The following is a 7,890-nucleotide window of genomic DNA, read 5'->3' as shown; positions in this document are numbered from 1 at the left end:
TGTTCTAATGCTGTTGGATTCCTTGGTAAAGCAGGGGGAGGGATAGAGGGTAAATGGAGAAAGCTGGAGATACAAAAGTGGAAAATAAGGAGACTGGGGAAAGAGTTAATCAGTAACAACTAGAGGGATGAGAGGGGGAAAAAGAGGGAGAGTGATGCTGTAAAATGCCAATGGATATGGGTGAAGGAGACAGCTATCATATTTTGTCCTGGTAGATGCTATAATCTGACCCACACCACACTACTGCAACATGCTGGCATTTGAAAGCCAAGGTCATACAGGAACTATAAATACTCCTTTTTGCAATTGGCCACTTCCTAAATGGTACAAGCCAAAGAGAGTACATATCCCTTATTGCCACTCATAATGTGCCTAAGCTAGACTTTCTGATTCTTGTGTACTTATGCAAACAACAATGGAATGCAAGTCTGGATGCTCCACGAACAGTTATTCCGGAGTACAAACATATATTCCTGGACATTGTTGTGGAAGAAAACAGTGTCCTCACTCTGAGTTTGTAAGCAACAAGTAGCCAGAGGCAGTTTTATTACGAGCTGCAGCAAGGGAAAAACTGGTTCGGACGGGGGGGGCGGGGGGGGGGGGAAGAGCCCTCCCCCACCCCCTCCCAAGGCAGATCTTCAAATATAAGCAATTATGAAGCAGTTTATATACTGTCCATTAGATATAATAACAATAACAATTAGTCTCCTTCAAACACCAATGGTTAACAGTTATTTTAGTTCCACCCAGATGCTCCTTATCTCAAGGTCCCTGCCAGAGTCAGCATTCTATCCTTATCTCCGTATGGAGGCGGGAGGCAAATGCAGCGTCTAATTACAGATCTCACATTATCAGGCCACAGACTTAGCCTGACTCTTGCTCTGTTGTTAACAAGACCAAGATGGCTGCACACAAATTCCCTTATTCCTTTTTCCTGCCTCCACATTGTTCATCCTACACACTCAGGCTATGTCTAGATTGAAAGAATCTTACAAAAAGGCCATCTAGACTACAACCAGTACTTTTGAAAAAGCAAACCGCAATCTGGATGCTCTCTTTCGAAAAAGCACAGTTTGCATTATATAGAGCCTTTTTTCAAAAGAGCACTTTCAAATAAATGTGTTATTCCTCATAAAACGAGGTTTTCCATGGTCAAAAAAACTGCTGCGTTCTTTCAATTTACTTTCGAAAGAACACAGCAGCAGCCTAGATGCAGAGGAAGTTTTTTTGAAAAGAGGCCACTTAAAAAAAAACAACTGTGGTCTAGACACACCCTCAGCTCTCTACTGGAACTCTGCTACAGTGGTGAGCAACCTGCGGCCCAAGGGCTGCATGAGGTCCACAGGGGGATTCTATATATGTTCCATGAGACATTGTCTTTGCTGTTGCCCATGATTCTGCTGGTTTCTGTCTGAATAGGTTTTTTTCCCCTTACCAGTATTACTGAAATGACACAGACTTAAAGCAACGGCATGTGAAGTGAGGTGCATGCTGATTGCACACAACATTGACTGTGAAAGCCATGCACTTCCTCTGCATTCAAAGTGCAAAGAGCTGCTATGGTTCAGTCACATCCTGAAATTTTAGGTATGTGAATGCAATTAGCAAACTACCCTATTTTCAGAGGCAATCTTGGTTACAACAATCTTGCTGCCCACTGAGATGGAGGAGGTCCACTTGTGCGGCCCACTCATAAGCTTAGCTTGCCCATCACTGCTCTACTATCAGATAACCAGATGAGCCCAAGTCAGGTTATAGTTTCTGCAGAATCCATCTTTTCCTGTGAAAGCTGTGTTCACTGGTGGAGTGGCAAAAGATCAGGTAACATCTACCTGCATGGCATCCACAAAAATGGCTAAAACCAGGGAAATGAGAAAGGATATAAAACTTATTTCAAAGACCAATTTTGCTACCATTATCTACATTAAATATCACTTTATTTCATGAATAATAATACATAATAGCTGTGTATATACTGCACCCCTTTTCCGGAAAAGGGATGCAGATGAGACAAGTCGGAATTGCAAATGAAGCAGGGGATTTAAATATCCCCCGCTTCATTTGTATAAACATGGCTGCCGCTTTTTTCTGGCTCAGGGCTTTGCCGGAAAAAAGCACCAGTCTAGACAGGGATCTTTTGGAAAATAAAGCCTTTTCTGAAAGGTCCCTTATTCTTCTTAAAATCAGGAATAAGGGACTTTTTGGAAAAGGCTTTATTTTCCGAAAGATCCCCATCTAGACTGGCAATTTTTTCTGGCAAAGCCCCGAGCCGGAAAAAAGCAGCAGCCATGTTTATACAAATGAAGCGGGGGATATTTAAATCCCCTGCTTCATTTGCAATTCCGACTTGTCTCATCTGCATCCCTTTTCCGGAAAAGGGGTGCAGTGTAGACAGAGCCAATGAGTAGTCCCACTTTAGTAGTAGCATTGAAATACATGAGATTATACTCAGAATAAGGTACTGCTTGGTAAGAGTAAGGACCTCAAAAGATTTGGGTGCATCGTGATGAACACATCTGTATTTAAACTTCACACATTCTGCACTATTAAAAATAGTAATGATGATTAATAAAGAATAGAAAAAGACATTCATTCATCTATATTCTGCTTAAAGTCACAGAAAAAGTTATACCAGTATAACTGGCAAAAATGTCTTAGTTCATGTAAAAAGTGAAACACATTTTTGATCTGCTCCAATAGCTTAGCTTTTGAGAAATGCAGTAAGTGTCACTAATAAATAATGTGGATGCATAGACCTATCCTTAGAGAATTAGATTAGAACCTAGACTCCAAAAGGCATTATGAGTCCTCTTCTTTTGTATGTCCCAACTTGATATTTATATTGTCCAGCCAGCTAACTGCTACATCATTCAAGGTGGCTGTGTCTAGATTGGCATGATTATCCGGAAATGCTTTTAATGGAAGAGTTTTCCATTAAAAACATTTTCAGAACAGAGCGTCTAGATTGGCACGGATGCTTTTCCGCAAAAGCACTTTTTGTGGAAAAGTGTCCGTGCCAATCTAGACGCGCTTTTCCGCAAAAAAGCCCAGATCGCCATTTTCGCGATCGGGACTTTTTTGCGGAAAACAAATCTGAGCTGTCTACACTGGCCCTTTTGCACAAAAGCTTTGCGCAAAAGGGACTTTTGCCTGAATGGGAGCAGAATAGTATTTCCACAAGAAGCACTGATTTCTTACAGTAGGAAGTCAGTGCTTTTGCAGAAATTCAAGCAGCCAGTGTAGACAGCTGGCAAGTTTTTCCGGAAAAGCGGCTGATTTTCCGGAAAAACTGGCCAGTCTAGACACAGCCAGCATGTTTACGCTATAACTCACTTTATTTCGAAATAACAAGGTGAGTATTTGTAACCACCACCAGGCAGATTTGAACGTTCACACAGCAAGTGCCATGCTAATCTTCTCTGTATTGTTCCAATTTTATGTTATTTTGAAATAACAGGCTTGCTATAGCAAAATAATAACCCCTCATTCTATGAGGAATAACACCTATTCCAAAATTGCTATTTTTGAAATAGGGTGAGTATGGACGCTCAGTTGTGGTTATTTTGAACTAATTTGCCTCCAGGGCTTATCACAACTACCCTGGTGGCCACTCTGTTCATACCCCTCAAAATTCTATAGGTTCCCTTCTCCTGCAGTGAGATGTTGTCTCCCGCGGGCACCAGATGCCAGCCAGCTTTGCCCTTTCTGCCGCCCAGGAACCGCCCTTGATGGCAGGCATGCACTGCAAGCAATCTGGCCCCAGAGCCCATGCACTGCTCCCTGCCACCATGGGCAACATCTTTGGGACCCTGCAGAAGAGCCTGATTGGCAAGAAGGAGATGAGCATCCTGATGGTGGGGCTGGATGCAGCTGGGAAGACCACTATCAATAGGTTCACTTCTCCTGTAGTGTTTAAAGCTGTAGGCAGAAGGGAAAGAGCTTGTGGCACGATGTGAGCTCAGCTTGCACCGTGTCACACAGCAGCACCCTGCTCTGCTTTCCCTGTGGCCATGAATGACCCCAGCGCTCCTTCTGAGCCCCTCTCCCTCCCATGGCTATAAGCACACTAGTAGCCACCTCGGATACCTCTGGCCAGGGCGAAAGAGGACACCATGCTGGACTGGTACAGAGATCCTGGATAAGATAGATGTGTGGGGCAAAGAGTCTAACTTCCAGGATCTTTGCACCAAGAGCAGGAACATGGACGTATATGGCTGGATGGCAGCAAGCCTGGCCCAGAAGAGGTACATGCTGGACCAGGTATGCATGAAAATTAAAGAACTGAGGCAAGCCTACACTAATGCCAGGGAACAAAGTTCCCGCTCTGGAGCAGCACCCCAGACCTGCCAATATTACCAGCAGCTGAATGGCATCCTGGGAGGGAGTCTGGTCACCCCTCCCCGTAGTGGATACTAGCCTGGACACACCCAATATCAGCCTTCAGGAGGGTGGGGCTGTGGATGATGAGGAAGAGGAAATGGTGGCTAGCACTGACACTATGCCTGCCAGCCAGGAGGTAATCATTTCCCTGCAGCTGGTACCCCCGCACATGATGTCTCCCAGGGCTCGGACGAGGCCAGAGAAGGCACTTCAGGTGAGTTCCATCATTTTCCCTATCTACACATGCGGTGTGGGGGGGAGACTGCAAGGGGCTGCACACTACTCACTCAGTCATCTCAGCCTGGGGCTCACACAACAGCCTGTGTATGAGTGTGCACACGGAGCACCAGTCTAGAACACCCAGTCCAGGCTGTCACACAGGAACTCCTCACTCCTTCTCATAAGGTTCCTGCATAAGCCTGCCTTACTCCAGCCTACGTGATGAGACACCTTCCCACGACAAGCCACCACTAAGGTGGCTTGTGTCATGAAAACAACACAGCAGTTCCAAACATGGCACAGATTCATGCTCGCACTCTCGGGCATGGTGTCACAACACAATGGCCCCCTCCCTCAAGGGGTCCCTTTGGGGAGGCAAAGTCAGCATTGTATATTGCTAACGCTGTTGAGCATCGCAGGGCATTTTGGGTCAAAGGTGTGAGTGTGGAATTATTGAAGGATTCCTTTGCAGATCGCAGGGGGATTAAGAGAGCAGAGAATGGGGATAACTCCACACTTCTGTTAGGCCCGAAGATAAGGCGTTGGCTCCAGTCAGCTCAAGACCACAGCACACATATGACTCTCGGCTGCTGGCCAAGAAAGAGGGGGGCCTGGAATCCACCATCCAGCCATAAGAAAGACATTCAACCGAACCAATCTGCAGAGCCAGCCCATAACAAGCAAGACAAGTGAAGGCCAGCACAGAGGAAAGCAAAGAGAACAACAGAGTCTAGATGGTGTTTTTTTGGAAAAGTCAAGGAGACCACAGAAAGCTGGTTTGGACTGTCACAAAGAGCACCAGGACAAGAGGTCATGGAATGGAACACCCCAAAAGGAACCCAGGACTTAAAACACTCCTGAGAGCCGGAGCAATTCGGAGGAGATCACAGAGGACCCTGGATGACCTGTGCGCACAGGACCAAAGTCCTGTCCATCCTTCCCCCTCTTCTTCTTACATTACACCTGGGCCTGCCCAGCCTCGGGCAGTGAGTGTGAGTATGAAAATGGGTTAGGGCTCGGGGCACTAACGCTTTCTTCCTTCCTCTGAGTGATGTGGGAAGCACCGATCACTCTCCGTTGTTATTTTATTATTTTATCAATAAAGCTTTAAAACTTAGACTCTTGGTTTGTTCCGTCATCTTCTCCCTTAACAGTCCTGTGGCTTCAGCCTGATCATCTGATGCCTAAGTAAGCTTGGTAATAAAAATCTGTCACAGTGGCACAGAGGGAAGCCAAGCTGCCCTATCACCCCCTCCTGCCCACAGGCTGACAGCTTGGCCAACACCTTCCCATGCCTGCTTGTCCCTGGGGTGAAGGGGCAATAAGGCTCCCCCACGACATCTGTGCCCCTGCAGGAAAAGGCCATCTGTCCTAGTCTCATGTCGCCTTGCTTGAAGCACATTGTCTTTGTCCGAACCAAAATCTTTCAGTATTGGCTCAGAAATGAGGGTTTAACTTCATACAAGGGCGATCTCATGGATTTTCCTGGGCGCCGAGTCTGCTCTACAGTTTGAGTTTACTGATCTATATAGGCATGCTGATCTATAATTCACAGATTCCAATGCCAGAAGGCATCACTGCAATCAAATATGACCATAGACAATCCCGAGAATAATTCTGAGGGACAAGGCCATCTTTAGGTGGGTGCAGTACCCAGGACAACCCCCCACTCTGGCTCCTTAGGCAACAGCCTCAGATAACCTCAGGCAGCAGCTCCAGGACATGAGTGCTGTCCTGATGCTCTGCCCAACGTGCTTCCAGGAGGCTTTAATTTTGATTTAGGCTCCAATCAGTGTGGACCGTACCCTTTGTAGTGTGGACATAGCTTGTTTTGAAATAAGCGTGTAGTGTAGACATAGCCCAACAGAAGTTAAGTCACCCACCTTTTCTCTATGATAGCTCCTCAGTCAGTGAGATGACATAAGGGTGAAGACATATCATCCAAGTTGTAGGGGTGTTATATGACCCAACCCACATAAATTAGGGTATGTCTACACTATCACCCTAGTTCGAACTAGGGTGGTAATGTAGGCATACCGCACTTGCAAATGAAGCCCGGGATTTGAATTTCCCGGGCTTCATTTGCATAAGCCGGCCGGCGCCATTTTTAAATGCCGGCTTGTTCGAACCCCGTGCCGCGCAGCTACACGCGGCACGGGCTAGATAGTTCGAACTAGCAAGCCATTCCGAACTATCTGTACGCCTCGTGGAACAGATAGTTCGGAATGGCTTGCTAGTTCGAACTATCTAGCCCGTGCCGCATGTAGCCACGCGGCACGGGGTTCGAACAAGCCGGCATTTAAAAATGGCGCCGGCCGGCTTATGCAAATGAAGCCCGGGAAATTCAAATCCCGGGCTTCATTTGCAAGTGCGGTATGCCTACATTACCCCGCTAGTTCGAACTATCGGGGTAGTGTAGACATACCCTCTGATATGAATGTGTGGCTAAGGCAATCACTACTGATATGGGTGGCTTTATTCAGCTCTGACTCAATAAGATGCATATGCTGACTTCTGCCCCAAATAGTTGAACGTTACTCTGCTGGAACCAATGCCAGTCTCAGTGTTGTGTGGGAGAGAATCTTTTTTCTTTAAATGGTCTGAATGGAACCAGTATGTTAACCATGTTCCACTTTGACTCCTAAATAAGTGAGAACTGTCTGGAATGAGAATGGATAATCCTCCGCACAGACTATAGGGAGTTGATTAGGTCATGTGCCTGTTTAGATGGAAGGTTGTGCTTACCGTCTAAGGCTCACTTAATGTAAGCTTCCACTGAGAAAGGCAAGTAGTTATATCATTTCCCTCCTGGATGGATAATACATATGGGCTACGTCTAGACTGGCATGATTTTCCGCAAATGCTTTTAATTGAAAAGTTTTTCCGTTAAAAGCATTTGTGGAAAAGAGTGTCTAGATTGGCACGGACGCTTTTGCACAAAAGCATTTTTTGCGGAAAAGCGTCCGTGCCAATCTACATGTGGTTTTGCGCAAGAAAGCCCCGATCGCCATTTTTGCCATCGGGGCTTTTTTGCACAAAACTGTTCTCAGCTGTCTACACTCTTGACAAAAGCATTTGCGCAAGAGGGCTTTTTCCTGAATGGGAGAGTCATTGTATTTGTGGAAGAACACTGACAATCTTACATTAGATCGTCAGTGTTCTTGCGCAAATTCAAAGCAGCCAGTGTAGACAGCTGGGAAGTTTTTCCGCAAAAGCAGTCGCTTTTGCAGAAAAACTTGCCAGTCTAGACGCAGCCAGATAGCGTGTAAATAGTTACCCATGTCAGTGACA

General features: G+C 46.0%; 1 pseudogene; it reads right to left on the bottom strand.

Annotated features, from left to right (window-relative positions):
* Nucleotides 1-3,397: 3,397 nt before the first annotated feature.
* Nucleotides 3,398-3,455, bottom strand: LOC149524005 (U6 spliceosomal RNA; annotated as a pseudogene).
* Nucleotides 3,456-7,890: the final 4,435 nt, after the last annotated feature.

Source organism: Pelodiscus sinensis, chromosome 8 (assembly GCF_052426305.1).
Source record: "Pelodiscus sinensis isolate ZL-2025 chromosome 8, ASM5242630v1, whole genome shotgun sequence".
Lineage (NCBI taxonomy): Eukaryota > Metazoa > Chordata > Testudines > Trionychidae > Pelodiscus > Pelodiscus sinensis.
Note: the sequence above shows the minus strand (reverse complement) of the source record. Positions and strands in the feature narration are given on the sequence as shown.